Source organism: Otolemur garnettii, unplaced genomic scaffold (genome assembly GCF_000181295.1).
Source record: "Otolemur garnettii isolate 467f Iridium unplaced genomic scaffold, OtoGar3 scaffold00023, whole genome shotgun sequence".
Taxonomy (NCBI): Eukaryota; Metazoa; Chordata; class Mammalia; order Primates; family Galagidae; genus Otolemur; species Otolemur garnettii.
The window spans coordinates 14165559-14190225 of record NW_003852418.1 but is presented as its reverse complement, the minus strand read 5'-3'; the positions used below and the strand labels follow the sequence as shown (position 1 = coordinate 14190225).

At 44.8% G+C, this 24667-nt stretch overlaps 1 protein-coding gene and 1 non-coding gene across 3 annotated transcripts in view; both read right to left on the bottom strand.

Annotated features, from left to right (window-relative positions):
• Window positions 1–24667, bottom strand: part of TSHZ2 (teashirt zinc finger homeobox 2) — a 449031-nt gene that overhangs the window by 237069 nt on the left and 187295 nt on the right. The gene's annotated exons all lie outside the window — the stretch shown is intronic.
• Window positions 17703–17807, bottom strand: LOC111724496. Its single transcript, XR_002772792.1, has one exon. It is a non-coding gene; the product is annotated as a U6 spliceosomal RNA (small nuclear RNA).

The following is a 24667-nucleotide window of genomic DNA, read 5'->3' as shown; positions in this document are numbered from 1 at the left end:
GGTGGGCGCCTGTGGTCCCAGCTACGTGGGAGGCTGAGGCAGGAGACTCTCTTGAGCCTAGGAGTTGGAGGTTGCCATGAGCTGTGATGCCATGGCACTCTACCCAGGGGGACAGCTTGAGGCTCTGTCTCAAAAAAAAAAAAACAAACAAAACAGAAGTGAGGATGTATAGTTTAACTCTATATCTTCCATTACATTATAAAGAGTTAAACTACTTATTTTAACGACATATGGGTATTCATGGACTGGAATAGAAAGAAATACTGTTTAATTGAGCTGATCACAAAAACTTGTAACATCTCATATGATGAAGTTATAGATAATATACACAGCTGTATATATAATATACATGACATCTATAATACAATACGCAACGTCTTATACACGATTTCTAATGTATATGTTGTAGATGTCTATATGCATACGGGCATGTGTGTGTATTTACATAACAAACCCTATTAGCCAATAAGCTGAGAAGCATAAAGCAAGGACTTCTGGGCAACTGCAAGCCACGTTACTAAACCCCTGTGCTCCCTAACCCACCCAACATGGAAGGTTAACCAGTTTTCTTGGCATTTATTAGCAGAAGCAAATAGCGACCACGTAACCATTCATGACTCATCACGTTAATTCGAAAGGGAAAAACTCACCCCCGTAGCCCGGCTCCAAAACTGAAAACATCCCCACACTTGGACCGTGGAGGCTCAGTAGCAATTCTGCCTTGGCCAGGGTGACGCCCACTTCCTGTTTTATAGATGCATAAGAGCCGGAGGAAATCTGGGGCTCATCTCCGGAAGAAATGTGGGTTTGGAATCCAGCATTCAGCTACCTTGAAGCTTTTATGTTGGTTTTGAACTTCACATACATTAAAACTGCATCATCTATCAATCTTACGGTTACATGTCACTTATGAAAATCTACTGAGTATTGTTTTCATCTTGCCTTACAACAAGCCGCGAAGCCTCATGAATACTGAATAGTGCTGGAAATATAGCACATCTTTTATTTTTAAAGGTCTCGACAGTTTGGAATGGCAGGATTTCTTTGTTGCAAACGGCACCTCCACACACCCGTGCGGGCTCTCTTCTCCGTTTTTCTTTCTGCCCAGGAGCAAGAGGCACTGATACCTGGGATCATTAGTGCAACCACCACGGTCCTGGGGCTGCCTGCTACTATCTCATGTCTGAACCCTGTCGGTGTGAGTCATGAACGGGGGCTGTGTGGTTCGAACGGGGCGTTTTATTCAGATATCAGTCAGCTCACTAGGAAACAACTGGTTGAACAACCTACTTAGACATTCCCCAGCTTTCCGGGTAATCTATGCTCATTTTTATTTTAATTGAGAGAGAGAAAGATAGAGAGACGGAGAGAGCGCACAACGTATACAGACAGACGTACACAGGTCGGGACAGACAGAGACTGAGACATTTAAGAATTAATCATTCGGTGATAAATGCATTGTGTTAGACTTGCTCTTCAAAGCTCTTTTCTATTTTTCACTCCCTGAGAAGTGACTTTCTGTTTCATGCTAAGATACAGAGCTTAAAAAGAGACGCAGCATCCCGGCCCATGTGGAACTTATGCCCTGGATGCACGCGATGATGTCAATGGCCATGATTCTAACATCTGATCCAAATGTGGTGCTTCCTATCAGCCAGGGATTGCTCCAAATGCTTTTTAAGTTTGCTCTAAGCACTTTAACAACACTGACAAAGTTAATTCTCATGACACCTATCTAAGGCACCATTATTATTAATATTTTTACATATGATATCCTGTGAAAACCAACACACAGAAAAATCAGGTGATCTGGCAAACTGAGCCTGTATTCCTCTGTGACCACCGAAAGCAAAAGCTAAGCATTCTTTCCCCTTACAGTTCCCCATGTGCTCTGGAGTGTGCCACAGTCCCCACTGCTCTCTATCGCCTGTCTCTCAGTCATCTACCTGATTCTTGCTGCCATTGAGTTTGCTGGTAACAGGAGTCCTAAGCTTTCTCTTTGCTCTGGGAATTGCATGCGAAAAGAGGGAAATATTTTTTTCCTAGAAACTCTGGTAGTTTCTGACTTTAGAATATCAGGGAGGAATTTTTCTCTTCATTATTTGTGTCCCTTGTCATAATTCCAAATGTGTGCAATAAACAACACGCAAATCCTGGTGTGGCTTATTAAAAATGGCACCAGCCAAGAACCTGCCACTTCTGAGCTGTGTGCTTTTGAGCAAATAATGTCAGCTCTTGCCAACCTCATCTTTGTCATCTGAAAAATGGGGACAATTCTATTTCCCTGTAGAGATATTATATGGATAAAATAAAATGCACTGCTGTGCATACGAGCCTGATATACAACGACATATAATTTTAACATATTACTATATTATGGGCCTTTGCTAATCAATTTAGGTAACCAGTTTATATATGTGATGCATTCATGAGAGTATGTTTACTCATATGTACTTGCATGCATGTATGTGTGTATTTGATGGATCTAGACCCATATATCAACTACATACATCTTCTATTGATTAGCACCAAACCCTAACAAGGGTTGGGGATGTTTTTCCTGTCTCATAGCCATAGTTTCTAGTCTATAACGCCCCCTCTGCGGCTTAGCAAGTGCATTTCATTAATTGAAAAAGATACTTTGAGAAAGGATGGATTCACCCCCCAAATCTTCTTTGTCCTGAGAAGGTCAAAGTGAAGGTCAGACTCTGGGAAAGAAGATTTCCTAGCATCACCTTCTGTCTCCATTTGAGGGTAGATTTCCCACTTAACATTCAAAACTTTGTAAACTTTTTGGAAAACAAGCTGATTGGCCCCCAGTGAGGAGCCCAGGGTCATGGCAGGTATTACGACGTTCAGACTTAGAGGTGGGGGAGCTGGCCGTTTGTACATTTATGTAGCCATCCGTGGCTGGCCCTCCCCTTCCCCTCGGAGAAGGCAGAGAGAAACGATATTCATTGTCACCCTGCGAAGCACATTAAAATTGTGGGAGCACTTTGGTTCTCATGAATTTTGAGAAGGGAACTGTGGGCACAAAACCACCGCGATTTGTCCTGACAAACTGCCTGTTCTGATAGATTAAGTGTCACGATCGCAACCCACGAATACCTTCAGGTACAAGAACACAGAAGCTCCCAGAATCACTTTGCGCCACATTTTTGAGGTTCTAATGATCTATGGAGAGAGAGCACCAGGTTACGAGGATGCAGGTGGCCCAAGGGTGGCGGGCTGTAGCCAAGTCACACTCTGGGAGATGGGAGGCACGCCTGTGTTAAAGACAGCCACACGTCACCCACTTCCCATTTTCCCCGGTGACAGCACCCCCCTTCCCCTCAGAATCGCTTCTCAGAAATGCTCCGTCAGAATAAAATGATCATCTCAAGCACATTTTTTTTTCCCTTTCCCATCAGCATTTCCTGTCCTCTCACCTTAAAAAAATAGCGCTGAGAACTTTTCAACCAAAAGCAGCCATGTGGAGCTTGAGTTGTTTCAGATTTACACAGGCCCTCTGCTAACATCCTGTCGGGTGCTAAAATCCCCCAGCTGTTCTGCGAGGACCACCCGGCTCGCCATGAGCCACATCTGACAAAACGAGCCCGCTTGCTTCCAGAACTCCTCACACAAGTTATTCTTGGATAAAAGGTAAAGCAAATAGCCAGCCAACTGCTCACTGCTGCAGAAACAAAGCCCATCAGCCATTTATCAAAGCTCGAGACACCGGTTTGCTTTAAACACAGACACCTCTCCCATTACAGCTTTAAACGATAACACGATATTATATCAGGAATGACAAATGGCACTGGGGGGGCCTAACCTATACCCGATCAATACCAGCTCAGAAGGAAGAACCATCTTGGAAATATCGACAGAAAGAACAGGAATTCTCATCATACTGTGATGTTTTCTTGGTGTCGCCTTGGAACTGGAGGCCAACAATATTCATTTGGGCGTGACATTTTTGCGCCAGCTCTGCGGAGCCCCCCAGACGTGCGGTGAGTGTCAAATCGTTATCACTGTCGTGTATCTACGCTATATTGGATTCTAAGAGGCACAGGCCAAGGAAATTGATTAGGCAGCTCCCTCTGCAGCTTAAAACTCATTTTGGCTACACACACATATACACGAGGGCCAGAGCCCCTCGGACTACCAGGCTCAGTGAAAAACAGCAAAAGTATAATTAGGGAGATGATGCCGTAGGGATTTCTCTCAATCTGTCCCCAATATATATCTAGTATTAAGCTCTACTGTCCCTCCCCAAACCCCTCTCCCATGAGGGGCCAGGCTTTCGTGTTTAGATGGTAAAGAAGTGACTCTTCCCCAAGTGATTGATGAAGGAAGATATTTTTTAACGTGCCGCTGCCTCCCTCCCTCCCTCGTGCTGTTGCATAAAGGTGGATGCCAGACAGAGAATGACTTGCAAATGGGATGAAAGACCCCAAGCAAAGACAGGTGACAGAGAGGACATGTGGTGTGATGAATGCTCGCAGGCAGGTGAAAGCAAACCATCTTCAATAACAGGGCCACCTTGGTTTGACGCATTGCCCCCCAAACAAAACAGGTGGTAAGGACAGGCAACCGGGGTCCACTCGGAGAAAGGAGGTGGATGTGAGCCCACATGCACAGTTTTCTTCCTAGAGCAGAATGCTTGGCCTCAAACCCTCCAACAATTACCTGCAGAGTTTTATCAAAGACACAGACACGCAGAGCTTCATGCCCGGGGATTCTGATTCAGTAGGTTTGCAGTGGGGTTTTGAAATTCATACTATAGCAAATTCTTCAGGCAGTTCTGAGTTTTATCTAGGTTTGCACATCGATGGCTTACCAGTGGTGTGCTGGTAAATGTTTAATACCTGCCTCTCCAAAAAAAAAAAAAAAAAAACCACCTCCCAAATTGTAGCATTTGCTTATTTTCATGGTGTAAATATTCCTGCCATGGTCAAGTTCAAGCACCCCCTGAAGGGGTTGGACAGAGATAAACAGAGACAGCTTGAGTTGGACAAGCTGCTCCCGCACACTTCCAGCTTAATCAAAATAAAATACGAATCAAGTTCGTAAGAACACAGGATAGGGAGATGTCACAACAGAGACGGGCGGGTCAAGGAGGACAGATACCAGGAATGTGACCACAGAGCTCCAGAAAGAGGCCTTCTTCCATCGCTAAGAAACCTACCCCAGCACCAGACCCCAAGTCGACGCTGTTCCCAGTCATGCCTCACTTGGACCCTTCACTCGTCACCCTGAGCTACGAGAGTCACAAGGAAAGTTAAGAGCCAATAAAATCATCTACTCTGATGATAGTTCTGAGAAAACATCATTTAAAACCTGTTAATTAACTTAACGATTGAACCAAGGGATTATTAATTAACGTTAAGACCATTAAGTAAATGGCTGAAGAGCACTTTTGGAGAGAAAGTCAACCATGAAGATTACACTGTAGCCTCAAAGGGGGAGCCTGCGTAACAGAGTTGAGGCTACATTGGGTATCACTGATTTGGGGACAAGCAGGTAATGTGTCTTCAGATTTGGACAAAACAGCCTATACCTCTGAGGTGTTCTGCACAATACAAGTCCAACTTGAACCTGTGAAGTTTTATGTTTCCCTTCTGCAGCAGGTAGGGGAGCTAGCAACCTGACAGTAAGAACCTCCCAGGCAAATTCAGAAGGAAGACACTCTTCAGAACCTTTGCCTTGAGTCTTCTCTGATTCTAGGTCATCAAAATGGAAATGCGCTAGATTTAAAAAGACTTACAAGCCAAACAATGGGAGGCAATGCGTGGTCCTGATTTTAGTAGTAGTTTGATCTATCCAGTGGGGGGAAAGAACATTTTGGGTGCAATGGGAAAAAAAATATGAATATGGTCTGAATATTAAAAAGATAAAAATTGGCTTGGTGCCTGTGGCTCAAGCAGCTAAGGCACCAGCCACATACACCAAAGGTGGCGGGTTCAAATTCAGCTGGGCCTACCAAACAACAATGACAGCTGCAACCAAAAAATAGCTGGGCGTTGTGGCGGGCGCCTGTGGTCCCAGCTACTTGGGAGGCTGAGGCAGGAGACTCGCTTGAGCCCAGGAGTTGGAGGTTGCTGTGAGCTGTGATGCCACAGTATTCTACCCAGGGGGATAGCTTGAGGCTCTGTCTCAAAAGAAAAAGATAAAAATTACTGAAATGGAAAATAGGCATCACTGACCGCAAACAGCAGTTATAGGACAGCATGTGTACTATGACCTCATTTAGCATAAATATCTATATATACCCAGAGGATATTGTGGAACACACACGCTCAGATGTTAACAGTAGTGATCTCCAGGTAACTGAGAAGAAGATGTTTTCATTTTTTTTTAATTTTGGTTTATCTCTATTTTCTAATGCTTTATAAATTCACTCATTTTTGCTTCTGTTGTTTTGGGGAAAAAAAGGTTATTTTTTAAAAGGAATAAAATGTTTGGAAAAACATGTATTGACCTCTAAAAAGCATTCACTCAAAGGTATTTTAAAATTCAGAAAACGTCAGTGGAGTACACGCATCTCAAGGGTTTGGTTCACCACCGTGTTATCGCACATCTCACCAGCTGGCACGTGGCGGCTACGCAGTTGGCTGAACTGGATCCAAAAGTCTTTTCAAATTGCAAAAGGGACAGTGCTTATGGAATTCCATAAGGCTCTTGGTGCTTGGGATGGCGGGAAGCAAAGAGAGGACAAGTGCAAAGGTGATTTATGTGGTGACACCATGTCGCAAAACCACAGTCTGATGAGGAGGAGAGAAGACGGAAGGGGACGTGTTGAGGCCCACTGAGGACGAGAAGTGACGGGGAAAAAAATTAATGCTGTGGTCTGGGCATCCCAGGCCTTGTAGGTAATGCAGTAGCAGTGGCACTGCCACCAAGGACTTCCCTTATTTTTCTTACTCCTGAGGCCAGCGGGGCGGGGCAGCCCCAGAACCCCCAGAGAGGTGGAGGAAGTTGTCACAGAAGACTTTTTGTCACATCTTTTTCCCCTCTGCTGGTTGACCCATCCCAGCTCCTCTCACCCCTCCGCCTTATGAAAATAAAAAATGTAGAAAGACAATACTTTGCACAGCCTTGAGGGGTACGAGGCAGCAGTGGTTTTAAACTTCAGGCCATCAAGGCCTGAGTAGCTCAATCATGGATCAGCGATACGTCTCGTTCTGCGTTCCAAGGAATTGCTGATAGCTGCTGTGTGATCAGTTTTCTGTAAGGAATGTGTGAGGAAGCCGAGTGTGAGTGAGAGTGTGGTTGTGCAGGAGGAATCCACTCGCATGGGCTGAGGGTCTGGAATCCTGATAAACAGGACTGTCTCTTAGAATTTGAAGAAAGCGCTTTCTCAGACCCCTCAAATCCCTGCGTATGTCCTCCAGTGGCAAAGGAGACTTTGGTCTCTAACCAAAGCTCTGGGGGTGGATTATTGTAAGTATTGCAGGGCAGGGAACGGGCCAGGCTGACACGAATGTTGACCCAGAGGACCACCCTCACTCGAGGACACAGGGGCTGGCCACGTCTGTGGAAATTCTTGGGCTCCACACCCGTGTGCTTTTCCCATCAGTCTGGACTTCAAAGGGGCCCTTGCACCTTGGGAGATGTGAAATGTCCACTAGAGAAACACACACCTTGACAGCTCTTCCCACAGTATCCTTTGAACTTTTTCACATTAGCACAGGGTGGAAATGGCTAGGTCCGGAGAATGCCCTGATTGAGTTGATCTTTTGTCACTAAGGAAGGGTCACTTTCTGCCAGGAATCTAGTACAGCCTGTTCTCTGGGGAACGTTGAAAAATGAGTTTGAAATTCACTGCTTGCGCGTCTCTTACTCACGGCGCCAAGTTCAAGGAGAGGCGAGAACAGGCCACTTACCCCGCCTGGAAGGTTTTTAGAGTTCCATCTGAGCCCGGCACGTCGGTAAATAACGGCTTGTGTCTAAATTGGGGGGTATCGGCATATTGAACAGAGGAGTCTGTATTCCTCTTCAAAGAGCCAGAGGGAGCCGCTTTCACACACACACCCCCACACCCGGGGGGGGGGGGGAATGAGTTACAGGGATAATGAGGAGATGCTCATCTTTAAACCATCTGGGAACAAAGGGTGACAGGCAGCCCCCCTAGGAGTTCACTGCTTTCCACTTGGGGCACATTTATCAAAGGGGGAAAGGGGGAGCCTCCGATCCCTAAAAGTTAGAGAAACTCTTAGGCAAACTGTGTATTGTTTTAATTAATCATTGCCAACCGTTGAATTAATTTGATTAGTCTAATTAATTGAATGCCATGAAGTAAGCACTTAAAGATTTACAACTCTTTGTTTAATGTCTGTTGAGACTGGGAACCCCGTGGGGACAAGCCCTGCCCACCTTGCTACCTCAGCATCCCGGGTGTGGGTCAAAGTGCTTTGTCCATATTTGTTAAGAAAGTGAACAGATGAATGAAGGAATGAATGAAGCTCTAAAAGCATGCTGGAGCCATAGTGGGGATTACTGAAGAGAGAGAGGAATGGAGGGAGGGAAAGAAGGAAGGATGGGAGGGAAGAACAGGAGAGAGAGAGGGTGGGGAGGGAGGGAAGGAGTGAAGGAAGGGAGGGAGGGACGCTGGGCACCATGTGTGGCACCTGGCAGGTGTTCCGAGGCGATATGGATTGAGACGTCATGTCCTAAGTTTATCAAGCAACAGCCGGAGAATTGAGGTCCACACACCAGCTGTCACTTCTTCACCCCTTCCCTCTTTTATTTACTTTTTTAAAGCCACATTTTGCTAAACTCCATCTTTCTAGTGAGCCACACAGGCTGTCTGAGGATACCGTCAATGTCTAAATTACAGCAGTGACCCCCCAACTCCTGAGTCCCCAGGGACCCTGACTTGTCAGACGCCTCCTCCGCGTCTGCAGGCACAGAAGAGAGACGCCGGGCTTCCCTTTCCCTCCCTTGGACCGTCAGAGACAGAATCCCGCAGACCCTCCTCCAGTCTCCCATTCACAGAGTGACCATGGACATGGCCGTGATGATGTCCCAGACGCTGCCCTCAGAGCTGAGGTACGTCAGTGACAAACAACAGCACTGCCCTACCCTGTGGCATCTAGTGTCTTACTGGGGAGAAAGAAACTAACATTTCAGAAAGTGAATGAAGTTATGGAACAGATAAAAAGGCCTGTGTGGAAGGGATTCTTCCGTCACTTGGTGGTCAGAGACGGGGAGGGTGTCTTGGGGACTTAAGAACAAGGCAAGAACAAGGCAGCAAAGAACTGGGGTGAAGGCTCAGCGCCTGTGGCTCAGGTGGCTAAGGCACCAGCCACATACACCTAAGGTGGCAGGTTCAAATCCAGCCCAGGCTGGAACCAAAAAAAATAGCCAGGTGTTGTGGCAGGTGCCAGTGGTCCCAGCTACTGGGGAGGCGGAGGCAGGAGACTAGCTTGAGCCTGGAAGATGGAGGTTGGAGATGCCACGGCACTCTACCCAGGGGGACAGCTTAAAGCTCCGTCTCAAAAAAAAAGAACAGGGGTGAAGAGGGAGGGGTCGGTACAAAGGAAGGTGAGAGGAGGGGGCAAGCAGAGCAAGGGGAGGGCTGGGAAACCAGGCAGGAGAGGCAGCGGGCCAGTTCACGCAGGTGGGGGGCTGGGGTCCCACCTATGTCAGGCGCAGCCGGCCGAGGGTCGGAAGGGCAGAGCGTGGGATCTGATTTATGTGTTTGGCAAGATGGAAGCCCCGATTCCCAGAAGCCACATGTCTGACCCAGGAAGGCACCCCCTTGTTCCTCGTCAAACATCTTTTAGCAACGTGTTAGGAGAAGGATATTGGCAATGGCGGCCCCTTCCTACACGAGATCTTAGAACTACAAAGCTCTCCCATGTTGCTTTATTTATCCCGAGCCGGCAAAACTGAGTCAGAATCAGGAACAGCGGCCCTGGTGTGAGCCCCACGCTTAAGCAAATTAATTTGTAAAACTTGAACGGAACCTAATTTGGCTGACAGCGACCGAGGCTTTGCCATTTCTTGGGGGTTTCTTCGACTTTAAAGTTCTTTCCTCAGAGTCTTCTGTTTTAGAAAAAGCAAATCATACTTCCAGGGAAAATGCCATCATTCTTGGAATTAGAATAAAGTTTGAATAAAGTCATAGAATGTACTCATATGCAAAAATGTAATGAAAGATGGATTTTGGGAATGGGCTCTTTCTGCTGATGCGCTAACAAGGTAACAGTGCACAGTTCCATCAGCATGCTCGGTAGAAGGGCCCCAGCCTTCCCTTTATTCCTCAATCTCTCCCTTTTATCATAGCACCCCTGAAACCAGTGAAGTAATTAATAGAAAGAACACTTCATGCCACACGAACCTCATCTGATCATTCCCAAAATGGATCAAAAATTCTATAAATGACAGTTAATGCATCTATAAGATGCATTTGGCGAAACGCGTATTTTCCTTTCAGAAGGTGTTTCTATTACGGTGAGTCTGAACATCATGTGATATTACAGTTGCTAGGGTAACTCCATTTTTTTGTAAAGGAGAACAACAGAGTAAATAAGCATGTAAATCGACTTTGGTGCTATGTAAATTCTAGTGAATCTGTTATCGTTACCTTGACGATTGAAAAAAAAAACAAACCCTGGCATTTATCTTTTCTGGCCCCCAGTACACTTTGGTTTGAACTCAGAATTTATAAAATACACGTGTGTATGTGGCCAAGGCTCTAGAGAGATTCATGAAGCAAGGCTGTTAAGGTGGATGTTTAAGAGGACAGGAAGCCTTGACGATGATGGTGGATTACATGAGAACCACAGAGGGGGAGTGCGAGATACTAGAATCAGAGGTGCCCAACCTATGGCCCCCGGGCAGCAATGACCTTTTCTTTCGCTCATCAACTTTCACTAATGTTTGTGTATTTACTGTGTGGCCTAAAACAATTATTATTCTTCCAATATCTGGTGGAAAAGAGACATAGTTGGACACTCCTGGCAGAGGATCACAGCGAGTCTGTTTTGAGCCATCGTGGAAAGTCTACTGGGGTGGTACCTGGGCTTCTGGGGCGGCCAGAGACCTGGTCAATTGTCTAGGTCATTTGTTCACCTGCTGTCTCACCTGTGACCTGCCTGGGTTCCTAATGCTTCAGACAAATCTGCAAAGCTGCTCGTGTGCTTTGTGAGGTAAGAATTACGGACACAGCTTGCTTGTGTGGCTAAGTCATGGCCACTCGATGTAAAGCTTGGTGACTACTCCTAGATATTTTCTGAGTATCCCTTCTAGAGGTTTTGATAATTCTTCCACTGAGTTTTCATTTTATAATTGAACTTGGCCGTGGGGACCAAGACTGGACACGGTGTGGGTCACTTTGGAAGAATTACTTGGAAGAATGAGTGAGGAAAAGATGCTCGAATGGAAATGTCCTTTGGAAGACAGATGCTCTTGTAATGGGAAACATCAACGTTTCCGTCAGTGAAGGCCGATATCAGAAAATATTTCCCTCTCACAGGGAAAGTTTCAGGACAGTGGTTAAGGTAAACCAGAAGGAAAATAGTCTGATCAGTTTTGATGCCTTTCCCTTAAAATATATATATTACATATGTTACGTAATATGTATATATACACACATATATTAATATATATTACATATATTGCTTATGTAATACATATATATACATATATTAATACATCCTTAACCAACAGTTCATACTTCATTACATATTACTCATGTAATATATATATACATATATACATATATTAATATGTATATATAATATATATTAAAAGCACAGCTTCTGTTTTTAGTGAATGGATGCTTTGAATCTCTATGCAAAGTGCCTATGAAAATTTATGACCTTAAATTATTAGTTCAGAGAGTACCTGCAATAGGAATTCCTAGAGTAGGAAATTAAAAAAGGGTATACCCTGAACATCCAAATTTATAGCAAATTCCGTGCCTATCATTTGATCCCTGGATACTGCGATTATGTGGAAGTGTCAAACATATTACAAGAGAAAACCAAGGGTCATCTTCCTCTATCTCCTTCTAATGTGAGGCTGACAACCTGGTGGTGACCATTTCCTTGATGGGACTATGGGATTTTATCGAACCTCATAAAACATGATTGCATTTCCTTTACTCGGAAACCACCTTACTTTAATTTTCCCATGAACTTGGGATGCAATTTGCAAAGTGTGTGTACATTTCACATGCTGGGGTTCCTTCCCCTCCTCTTTCTCCCCCTCCCTGCACCCCCAATAAATCAAGCTTTGGTATGCCTTGCAATGGACAAGAGTCTGGGAATTGGGGGAGCTGGAAACACCAAGGGCTGAAAGCAACAAAATAACAGGACAGTAGTGATGGTGGTGCCTTAAGCGATTAGCTCCCTGGTTCCTTCCACCTCTCAGAGCGACAGGCAGATAAATTGACAGCTAATTGAAGATCCATCAGAGGCCTTATCACCCTTCTATCGAAATGGTGAGTTCAGACGGCAAGCCGCAAATGAGTGTCTGGGCGGGCAGGAGGTGTGCTCAGTGTCACGGCACAAGTTAGTGGGCGTGTCTGCTGTGTCAGAGAGATGGTGAGGCCCTTCCAGAAGGGGAACAGCAGGGCGGCACAGAAATGGAAGGTAAAAGAGGTCAATATATGGGAATTATCCAGGTCACGTCTCCAGTAGGGCAAACCAAACAGGGCCTGGAGGGCAGTGCAATAATGTACCTACGATGTGACCTCTAAGAAGTCATGAGACAATGTTGGTTACCAGGAGTCAGGCAACTTCTAGAAAGGAAAGATAACATTTCCAGAGTGCTTACCTAAGCACCAGGCACTGTGCCAAGACACACAGCAATGAGATGGATACATAGTATCATCCCCATTTTACAGATGAGGAAATAGAGGCTCAGAGAATTGAAGCACAAAATCAGTAACAAAAGGAGGGAGGGCTAATTCTTGCCCTGGGCGCTGTAGGGAGAGGGCCTGGGAGCCACACTACCTAAGGGTCCATGAAAAGACTTTTATTTCTTTTAAATTAGAAGAAAAATAATGAACTTTTAGGTAGAAAAACTGCTTACATGTAGAATATTAATACATTTGTCCTTATATCAGTGTGATCATAAAATATAATTTTTAGCATATTTCTTAATGGAAAGAGCCCCAAAGGAAAGGAGTGATAGGTTCATGGATGTCATAATGCAGCCTTAGGAACAGAACTGGAATTAAATGTCACACCTAAGGCCTCGCTTGTTACAGTGTAGTCTGAGGACCAGCAGTGTCCTCACCAGAGGAAGCTCCTTGGAAATACAAAATCTCAGGGCTCAGGGCAGATTTGTGGACTCAGAACCTGCCCTTTAATGAGATTCCCCAAGTGATTCATCTGCACGTTATAATTTGAGATGCACTTGACGAAATCCTTAACCAACAGTTCAGACTTCAACTTAGCCTAAGCCTCTGCAGTCTTAATCTAGGCTGAATCCAGAGCCATGCTGGGTAAGAATAGAGCTTCCCCCTCAAACTGGCTTAGTTACCCTTTTACCCTTGGTAAGGTGGGTAAGCTTCAAAACTGCATAAGGAAATACTGCCAAATAAAAATATGCTTTTGAGATAACGATGTTGATTAAACGTGAATTTTCTGTCGCCCTTGACCTAAGCCCTGTGAAATAATTAGGGAGTTCTGATGTGGTGCTGGTGGCCAACCACAGTGATCAATGCTGGATAACAGACGTAAGGTTGGCAGGGAGTTCTCGGTCAGGTCTCCCTGGCTTTCCAGTGTAACAGTGCTCCCTAGCAACCCCCAATTAAGAGGGCTTTGAGAAACCTGCCTGGGCTCCCTGCACTGGGGGAGTGGGGTGAACTGAGCCCGGCAGCCACCTCCTCCCAAAGGGATTCTAGGTCTGTCCCTCTGACACCTGCTGACTTGTAAGTGTCAGTTGACTTTTGAGGGTGAAGGCAAGGAAGTGTATCAGTCTGAGAGGGCTTTTAGGGAGAAGTTAAAGACAGGAGGGGGGAAAAACGGGTAAAGGAAAGGGGGGGGGGAATGGGAGGAATATTGGAACCAGACCTTGAGAAGAGAAAAGTCTGAAGATGACCTTACCCCTGAAGAGCAGTAATTAACGCAGCAGACCACCCACACGCCGACCCGCAAATACCAGAGACCCACAGAGCAAGGAGGCAGTGTAACTCCTGCGTAAGGAATGCCAAGTATTTGGATTAAAGAAGGGGATGTGTGTGTCCTTCACAGCGCTTGTTATTATCTAAAATTACCTTATTTATTTATTTATTTACTCCAGATCTCCTTTGCTGGACAACGACTTCTGTGAGAATAAAGCTCTATCCTATTCCCCGCAGCACCCTCTCACCCAGACAAACAGCTGCTGCATAATATGGGCTCAGTGCAGGTCAGTCATTGACGGTGTGGAAATCGTCTGTGTGATGTGCTCTAACTGTTTGGACACCAGCTCCTGATCGCGTGCACGGCAGGCAGTGGCCACTCCCTCCCCCAGCCCACCCTCTGCCTCCGTTGCTCAGCTGTGGAAGAGGACCGAGAAGGTTGACCTGCCTTCTGCCAACATGCTCTGATGCCACACCAAGGCCCTGAGTGACGGCCATCGACAGCAGTAGTAGATGACGTCTTCCTCATGGCCCCCTTTGCCTCTGACCACTAAGCGCCCCACAAAGCCGTGGAGAGGAAGGCCGAAGAAGACAAAGCCAAGGTCCACAGCCAAGAACCTCCCAGAAGGTGCTCTGGGCGGGTTCCATTCGGAAGGCCAGCATAAAGGCAGCTTGCTGAGGCAAAGACATTTGTAAAATTAAAAGCAAAAGCAACCAAATGATGTTGTTCGGTTGATGCAAAAGACCGTGTTTATGTAGACCCTGGATGCCACGACGTTTCCTGTTCTTTCTTTTCCTTAGTTTTCTCCCAGCGTTGCTCTGTTTTCTTGGGTCACCCTCCCTCCTGCCCACCACTTACATGATTTTTGTTTGAGACTCATTCAGCAAATGCTGCATTGCTCTGGATTTGTGTAAATTATACCCTGAGATTGCCCCTTCTTGGAATATCACCTAGATTCTAGTTTGTTGAAGCCAGGTGGCTGACGTAGAGTCGAAAGGATAATGAGCCCCAAGCATGTCTCAGACTCACGCATCTCCACAGCTAATCCCTGAGTACCCAAGCGTGGTGACTCCAGGCTCAACCACCAGCCTCTGGTCAGTACTGTTATCCTTGTTCTGCAGAGGGAGATGTGTGCCCTGTGACCAATGAGCATATGGCCAGCAGAGGCAGAACACCAAAGTGAGCCCAGGCCATCGGCATCCCATTCCGTTGACCCAATTTAATGAAAAATATTGGCCCTTTTTTTTTTTGATATGGCCTGTGTCTGGGCTGCTATTGATAAATAGCAAGACATCTGGTGAGTCCCCAGATGCTAATGGGGTTTGTGAAGTTTCTTCTTTGATTTGAAGCTCTAGGTAAGGAATCTCCTGCTTTTGATTTTATTCTTCATAGATTTAAATATTACCAAAGGGGTCAACTTTCCTCTAATTCTCTGTCTGTTTCTGGGCAGCCACACGTTTCACCCTTGCTCTGGCTTGGCTGACATCTCCCTCATTCCGAAGCCATAACAGCTGGATGACACCCAGAGAAAGCCCCCCTGGGACCCCAGCACCTGGAGGTGTCTCTTCTTCTGTATTTTACTCCCCCCCCATTTGAATTTGCCTGGCGGGCACAGTCACGGTCTCCTGGGGGGTGTATGTGTGTCTGTTTGTCTGGCTGCATATACTCTGAAGTTCTATTCAAAATTAAAAGTACTACACAGAGTTTGTGAAACATACACACACCTGGTACAGAAAGGTAGAATGGTATAAAGCAGGTGTCCTCAAACTACGTCCCATGGGTCACATGTGGCCCGCCTAGGACATTTATCCGGCCCACTGGGTATTTTTGCTGCCGCTGCCAGTCCTGCTTAGCAGCTGACTGGTCCCGGGGCTCCCAGTCCGGCCCTCCAATGGTCTGAGGGACAGTGAACTGGCCCCCTGTTTAAAAAGTTTGAGGACCCCTGGAAGGTATGACAAAACAAAACAAATCCTCACTACCCTCCACACACCCTGCTCCTTGTAACTTTAATTCCAAACCATCACTGCTTGTCGTTTCCTGTTGATCTTTCCAGAATGTGCTCATGCATTTACAAAAACGGTGTCTACCTCCCTACCTTCCCACCCACCCATTCCCTTTTTGGTTACCTGACTGTTCAGAACACTGGTTTCCTTCACTTAACAATACACCTAGGAGCTTGATCCACATGGGGCTGGTTTACGATTATTACAAATTTTCCTAGTGTTCTACATGCAGGTATGAGAAAATCTATTTGATGCATCCTCTACTGATGAGCACTTAGGTGATTTTTCCTTATTTCATTCTGGGAAAGTTACTTTATTTACTCCCGTCCTCGACTGGACTCTAAGTTTCCTGTAGTCAGAGACCATGAATACAGTAGAACTTCTAGGGACGGTACCACCCTAGGGACGGTAACAAACTGGTCAATATGCAGAAATGGTCAATGCAAGGAACGTCCAGTGAGTCTGTCTGGTGCATGTCCAGTCTATGAAAATTAGGTCAACTTAAGGAGGTGGCCAACTCTGGAGGTTCTACTGTAGCAGGGCCAGCCTCAGTGGGTATTTCCATGTGCTGGCCACCGTGGTCACTGCTCTTCATACACCTTGAATCTTCACAAGACTGTTAGGAGACTGGTACTATCACTCCCCCATTGTACAGAAGTGGAAACTGAGGCTGGGGGGGAGATGATCTGTGCAAGGTTATACTGATGCTAAATAGATTGAAACCCAAGGAGTCTGACTTCAGAATCTGATCCTGACTATTCCTCTCCACCTATTGTGGGGGTCCACGCTGGTAACACCCCCAAGTCTGGCAGCTTCTTAGCTGTGTTAAGAGTATAGAATGGAATATAAAGTACAGCGGCCACCTCCCAGGGCACAAATCCTGCCTCTCTGCAAAGCTTTAGCCGGTGACCTGGATGCTCCCTGCCTCAGTTTCCCCTCTGTTACATAGAAATGATGATCGCACTCACCTTACAGGATTGTCATGAGGATTTAACTTGCCCAGAGGAGGCACTAAGTAGATTTTACAAATGATTCAAGCCCAAACCCCAGAGGAAAGACACCGTAAATATTTGTCAAGCAAGCTAAATTGAAAAATAAACCCAAACAATAGCCAAAGTTCAGACATAAACAGCAATTTTCAAATAAAAAAGCTGAAGAAAGATCTGGCCAATTGGAGGGGAAATCAATAGGAAAAAAGAAATCCTCAAAAGGCCTTTTTTAATTGATCACATGAAGCATATACTTGAACTTGAACTGGGGATGACACCTCAGTTCTGCACTTGTCCACTTGGGACTTAACTTTAATTCACCAAAACCGACCAAAATTGATATGGTTCAGAGTTTAAAGTACAGAAATGTTTATAATTCTTCCTTTCTAAGTTGACCCTCATCTTCTAGGCAAAGGGAGACAGAGAGAAAAATGATAGACCTGGCCAGATAAACTGAGACACGCATAAAGCAGTCTTTTTATTTTTTTCTTTTCTAGTAAAGTTATAATGATTTTTAAGACTTCATCTCCTTGCGGTCCTTTTTTTTTAGTTTATGTTTTTTTATTGTTGGGGATTCACTGAGGATACAAGAAACCAGGTTACACTGATTGCATTTGTTAGGTAAAGTCCCTCTTATAATCGGGTCTTGAAATAAGGAACGCTTCACGAATTTGTGTGTCATCCTTGCTCAGGGGCCATGCTAATCTTCTCTATCGTTCCAATTTTAGTATATGTGCTGCTGAAGCGAGCACTGAGGTCCTTTTTTGTCCCCCCTTATTTGTTCATATGAGGCAGATGACTTACTAATCTAACTATAAATTTCTTTCTTGGGTTGCAATTTTCATCTGGAGGAAACCCTTTTCATATTAATGATCTGTATCCCTTATAGTAACAATACCTCTCTCCTTTTGTTTAAGAAGAAACGGTAATGATGATAGTCATAAAAAAAAAAAAAGTAAAGACTTTCCTCTCCGGATCAAAGTCAACCAGAAAATAAATGAGGAAAACATATATTTGGATGCCATGCTTTCGCCGAAGTCAAATCAACAGAATTATTTTTATTATAGATAAAACAACATATAGCTCCTGCATATATCACAGAAATCAATTAATTGAAAGGAATAATTTGTAGAAACACCCTCACAAAAATTTTAAAGGGTATTAAACACCCTGTTTTATAAACATAACACTTAATTTAGGAAAAAAAATTTAGAAGGTAATGCATTTAGGATAAGTGCACAACACATGAAAATAATAAATGAAATTTTCCCAGTTTAGAAAATGAATGTAATTAATTAACATTTAAATTACATTTTTAATTGCAATCATGCCCTCCCAGGGGACTCCTAAGGGACCATAATTGCAATTAAAAGCATGTGGATTAGATAATAAAACAATGCACACTGTCTGAAATGTGCGATTTAAAATGGAAAACAGACATTGTTATCGGCACATCTAACTTAATTGTAGCCATAAAGCAAATGTGCTGTACAAAATAAAATTCACATACGGGAACATTTAATTCTGGAGTCTCTTAAAGGGGACACGCTTGAGAGCACACTTTATGACAGGTTCTGTTGGAAACAGCCCTTTAAGGCTTTCGGATCGAGGGCTGGTGCCTTAATGTTTTTGCATTAATAAAAGCAAAGCTGAATGTTCCTATTAAAACGCACAGATACATTTAAGTAAGAGATGAAACTCGATGTCTAAATTTAAGCTGTGGTGCATAATTCTATTAGCTGGACAGACTATAAGGACATGTAATTTTGAAATGACGTTTTTTTGTGTGCGTGTGTGGTTTTTTTTTTCAAACTTTTTTCCCCCTTTCTTTTTCCTTTTGAGAGGATCAACGTGGAAGGTGTAGGGATTTGAGCCTGGAGAAAGGAAAGCCAGAGACACACGTGTTTGGCCTGGGAAGCGCGGGGACAGACCCCACCCCAGTGTCCTCACACCCAATATGCTCCACCTGAAGGAAGCCGCACTCCTGCTCTTTGATGATCTAAAGGTCTCCTATTTTAGTCCATTCAGCGCATCATTATTTGATTAGAAACCTTTTTTTGCACCATCCCCCACTGTTCTCAGCTGGGGGTACATTTGGCAATCTCCAGAGACACTTTTGATTGTCACAACGTGGGGGGATTGTCCTGTGGGTAGAGGCCAGGGGCACTGCTGCACGTCCTACAGTGCATAGGACACCCCTCCCTGGATGGGAATTATCTGCCCCAGAAGCGTCAATGTTGGCCGATCCTCGTTCTTTTAAAGGGAAACAGGAGAGGGGGAGAGGAGAGATGTCAAACTTTTAACAAAGATGACTCAAATTTTGGCACAGGCATGCTAGGCAAGACAAAACACATCCCGAGAGGAGATGCCCAAAACTCTTCCAGAATGGCATCACCGGAGATACAGGCTGCAGCCCTCTGCTTTTTAGCTTAGATGTCAATTTCTTCTGCTTATTTATAAGGCACAGGACTCTGTTTACAGTGTAAATGTTAGCATGAAATTAGAAGCAGCATAGTCCTAGGAAGGCGGTGTAATAGACAAAGGTCTAGACTCTGGGGCTGGCTAGATCTCCATTTGAAATGCTCGCTCTGAGATAACCAACTGGGTGACTCTGGCTCAAGCCTATTTTCCTCTGCAAGCCTCAGTTTTCACATCTGTTTTATGCACAGTAGTGAGAGTATTCTTGTCATTTGTGGTGGTTACAAAAATCACCCCCAAAAGGGTATATGTATGTCATATACACACTTATGCATCCATCCATTCATTGAGTCTCTTAAGTATGTGTATCCAAATATATATACTAGATAAAGGATATATAACTATGCATATAAATACCTTACATAAATACAATATACAGTGTCTTTATAACGTACAACGGAAACATAGCCACATATGTGGCATGCACGTGTTCAAAATTTATTAAGAGATATGCAAGGTCCTATAAAAATAGGCAACTATTCTCAAGACTTCAGTTCAACCTTCAAGACAACCTGGAGAACTGATATAAACTGATTTCTGCTGAAAAGGGGAGGAATTTCTTTGATAAATGTATATTTACATACAGGCACAGATCAGCGTAGTCTATGAACTCATTCATTCAACAGATTTTTTGGGAGGACTTGCTATAGACCAGGCACCTTGCTAGCCTTGGGGATGTAGTTAAAATGAGTTAGAGAAAAGGCATTTTAGGTAGATGATAAAACATTTGGACTGGAGTTTAGGAAATCGGGATTAAAACAGAGAGATTTTCTTTTCACGGCAGATTATTGCTTAACAGACAGCACTGACTCAGGAATGGTGGGAGCTGGCTGGGACACGGGGCTGGGACAGTGATTCTGAGCAGCCAGCAGCCGGTACAATGAGGGCTTGTAGAGTTTACCAGATTGGAGGAAGCATGGAATCAGCCAACAAAAATAAGGTTTTTAGTTTTAATAAAGCTCAGACATGTGACAACCACCTCTCAATTTCTTACCCTAATGGAGGGCAGCAAAAATGAGGATGTAAGATCACTTCACTCAGAGACCAGTGGTTCCTCCGTTCCTATCATCATATTCACCTGGGGCAAGTAAAGATGACAGATTCTTAAGCCTTATTCATAGACCTCTCAAATCAGAATGGATGGGGAGAGAAGAGTCTTCACAATTCTGATGCTGGGCATGTTTACAGAAGACTGTATGAGCATAATAAATACTGTCTATTTGTAAGTCAGGCCACTAGAAACAACACATAAATAGCATTTTGACCATTATTCAATACATTGGAAATCTGGTATCTAGGATGATGGAAGAGGTAATTTGCCTCGTCCTATTTGCTTTTTTCCCCGTGGAAAGACCACATTTCCCAGTTTCTGGCCAAAGGGATGTGGGTGAAAGTGATACGCACCAGGTGTGGAATTCACCCACACCATCTTCAGTGATTCTGGACTTTGGAAGCCACGAGTTCCAGTAGGATAGCTATCCTGGAAAGGGAGTTGCCTCCGAGTCATCATTTGCAGGAAATCAGGGTCAGGCTATGTCTGCATGAAAAATAAATGTTTGCTGTGTTGGACCATGGCGATTTTTGGAGGTATTTGTTTTAGCAGCCAGCATTAATTATCCTAATTAATACAGGGAGGCAGGAAGCCACAGACATCTTTCGGAGTGTCATGGAACCCATACACAATCAATCAGCTTTTCCAACGTTCATCATTATTTTTCTACAGCAGAGTCTTTGAATAGTCATGTATGCTAGTTTTAGCTTCAGGCTTGGTATATCTGAGTGTATTTTAGCTCTTTTGGAGTTTAACCAAGAACAGATTCCATTCTCATAAACCTGCCTATTTGAAAAAGTGCATGATTCTTAAATCAGGGGGGTAGGAGGCATTTGACAATGTCTGGAGACATTTCTGTCACAACTTGGGAGTGGGGAAGTGGGGACTACTGGCATCTAGGAGGTAAAGCCTAAGCATCTTACAATGAATAGGACCGCCTCCCTCAGCAAAGAATTATCTAGTCTAGTCCAAAATGTTAATAGTACCAAAGTTGAGAATACCTGAACTAGCCAAATCCAAGCATCCTTGAACTTGGGGACTGGAGTTTGCTTGCCTCCTGGACATAACCACACGCCCACGATGTCCAAAAGAACAGAGTGGCCAACTTGCATCAGACCCTACAGTGGCAGAAATTAGCTGCCCGTGCCTGGCAAGGTGACGCTACCACTTCCTGTCAGACTGTGGCAATCAGTTTGTCAGAAAGACAAACAGAAATGTTCCAGGGACTTTTCTGTCACTTGGGCTGAAGAAACACCTTCAAAGACACTGTCGTTCACACATCTAACTGTGTCTTCTTCATTCCAAATTTGGTGTTCCTGTCACCAGAACTGGAAAAAATCACACTTACTTCTGTCATAACTTTGCACCACCCAGTTCATCCTGCTGGGAGGTGTCTCGCCCCACAGAGTGAGAATACATGGGGACGGAGTGTGAGAAGCCTACTTCTCTGCTACCTACTCGCCCCATCCCTACGCCCCTCCCTCTAACCTACGTGGCATCCAAAGAGAACCATGTTAGATTTCAGTTGTAAGAGGCTGCAAATTAAACTGCTCTCCAATTGATATGATACGAATACCCTTGTTAAACACAAACTTGATGAACCGACAGATGAGATTTTGCTCCCTTCCATCCTCCATGGTGACACAAGTCTGATCTCAAAGCCAAAGAAATGGCACCTGTGAGAGTGAACAATGGCACCAGACAAACCCAGGTGTGGAGTCTGGCTTACCCCCCACCACCTCCCTGTGATTTTAGGCAAACCATTAAAAACCTACACCCGAGCACCAGCTTTCCCCCCTCTGGGGCAAAAATAACGTTCACCTCATAGGGTTGGTGTGCAGATCAGAGGGGAAAATGTATATAGCGTCCAGCTACAGTGAGTGGAATGTGTATATGTCTTGACATATAATAAAAACTTTCCCTTCCTGGAGAGCCGAAGTCATACATGACTTGGCCTCTCCTGACCTCTGTCCTCATTTTCCTACCTCATTCTGGACTCACTGAGCTCCGACCACCACCTTTCTTTTCTGGAAAGAACAAGGCCAGCTTGTTCTCACCACGGGACCTTTGCACTGGCTGTTCTCTCTGCCCAGAATGCTCTCCCTCCAGACCTTCTGCGTGGCTCCCCAGCATTCTGGCCTCAGCTTACACGTCCCCTTCCTCTTACCAATGTCTCCCACCCTCATTGCTTCACCATGGCATCATCAGTTTCATCTTCTTTATATCACTTGCCAGCACGTGAGATTATGTTATTCACACAGGTATTTATTTGTTCGCGTCTTTATTCTGTCCTTGGTTGCAGGCCACAGGCCCTACATGCCCGATTCCATGGGTGCACCTCACTTAGAGGGCTTCCCACCCAGTTGGTTTTCCATAAACATCTCTTGAATAAACTACACTAAAATCAACTTGATGAAACAGAATGTATTGAGATAGTTCTAACACCTCTTGAGACATCATTTTAAAACTAAAACCAAGAACAAAGACCACTAAGAGGGACGCTGGGCTCCTGGCACTGTCCTCAAAAAGCAGATTTCCAGTCGTTTAGTGCACCTTATTGTAGGAAAACCCTCATCTTATATTAGTTTCTAATTCGTCCCTGCAGGCACAAGAAGTTCTCAGGTTTGGGAAAAGGGCCACTAAGCACAGGCCACGTCTGAAATAGGAAGTTCACAGTGCATCTCGGTTCCAGAGTTTACAGGGACGGACCCTCACGAGGGCTGCTCAGAGGTGAGCTCAGCACCGAAGGGCAGTGCTGGCCACGGGCGGGCGAGTCTGCCTGTGGACAAGGACGGGCGGTCGAGGGGGCTTGGCCCACGGCCTCGTTATGTTTCAAACTGAACCACTGGGTGACTCCATGTGGCTGCTCTTTCCCTCTGCCCCGTGGCATGGACCCGAGATACAAACTGAGCCTTAACTAGGCAGCCTTTCCTCTCGCTGATCTCATTAGTTGCCCAATTGGGCAAGATGAGGTTTTAATTGCATGCCAGAAGCTTTATTTTTCCGCCCCAGGCAAACGGTTAACCACATTAGTCCACCACTGACACGTTAGGAGTTGGCCAGCAATGAAAAGTGAAGGAGCCACTTTGGGAGAGAATCGAGGTCCCTGTCAGTTTCCAGCATCTGCAGTTACCTGAGGGAGAAAACGTCAGCCACCACTACCACGTGACAAGGTGTAAATAACATGTGGTGTGACTTCCACAGCCTCACGGTGTGGTGCAAGACCACGGATTAATGTAAGCCCTGAAGGCAGACAGACCTGGTTCAAACATGGGCAGTGTCATCCACTGGCTACTTCCTCAGTTTCCTCATCTGTCAAACAGGAAAAATTAATGAAAGCTTCCTTTCTGTGCTTAAAGATCGAATGTGAATGAAATGTCACCAGGGAAGCTGTGGGCTCAAACTCTGGCACTTACTAGGTGCTTTGTGAATATTAGCTCCTGTGGTTTTCTGTCCCTGACCACTCGCTCACCTGCCCATCCAGCCTCCTGCCCCAGCCTCTGAGATACGTGTTAGAGTTGGGAACACCACCAGAGAAGGATGTTGGAGACGAGAAGCAGAGACGAAATGAAAAGGAAATTAAATGACATAACCATCAATGAGGGATTCTTGTATCCTAAACATTAATAAAGTTAGGGTCCTCCACACTTGCCCTTAGCACACCACATATGTTTATCTTATGGAGGTCTTTATGGAGATTACATCACTATGAGTTAAGGGTCAGACCCATAGGAAACTCCATTTAAGGCAATGATGAGGGATGTTATTAGGTAGGTGAGAACATCAATGTCTCAAACTTCACCTTCTTTCTTCTTTTCTTTTTTCCAGGAATTTTTTTTTTATTAAATCATAGCTATGTACATGAATGCAGTCATGGGGTACAGTGTGCTGGTTTTATATACAATTTGAAATACTTTCATCAAACTGGTTAACATAGCCTTTATGGCATCCTCTTAGTTATTGTGTTAAGACGTTTATATTCTGCATTTAGAAAGGTTCACATGTACCCTTGTAAGATGCACCTCCTAATAGAAGACTAGTATTTCATTGAATCATCCTATGTAGTAGTCAGTTACGCCATGT